The 222-nt window shown below is 56.8% G+C and overlaps 1 protein-coding gene across 1 annotated transcript in view; it reads right to left on the minus strand.

Moving 5' to 3' along the window:
• LOC119587126 (protein patched-like) overlaps positions 1–222 on the minus strand; it is a gene marked incomplete at its 3' end in the record, with an annotated part of 106,921 nt that overhangs the window by 27,858 nt on the left and 78,841 nt on the right.

The following is a 222-nucleotide window of genomic DNA, read 5'->3' on the forward strand; positions in this document are numbered from 1 at the left end:
TTCTAACGACATCGATCATACTGGAGGCTTGGCCAGGTCACGACCACCCAGCGCCAGTCGTCCCTCATGTCAGGTCAAACGCGGTGCCACCTGACCTGGCTCGAGGGGCCCGTCACGCTCGGGTCACGCTGTCGCAATGTTCTGGCTGAGAGCTTGCGGGAACATCTCCCTGTTCTACAAGGCATTAAGGTCGATTTTTTCCTCTTTGTGTGAGCGGTAGAT

Source organism: Penaeus monodon, chromosome 22, assembly GCF_015228065.2.
Source record: "Penaeus monodon isolate SGIC_2016 chromosome 22, NSTDA_Pmon_1, whole genome shotgun sequence".
Lineage (NCBI taxonomy): Eukaryota > Metazoa > Arthropoda > Malacostraca > Decapoda > Penaeidae > Penaeus > Penaeus monodon.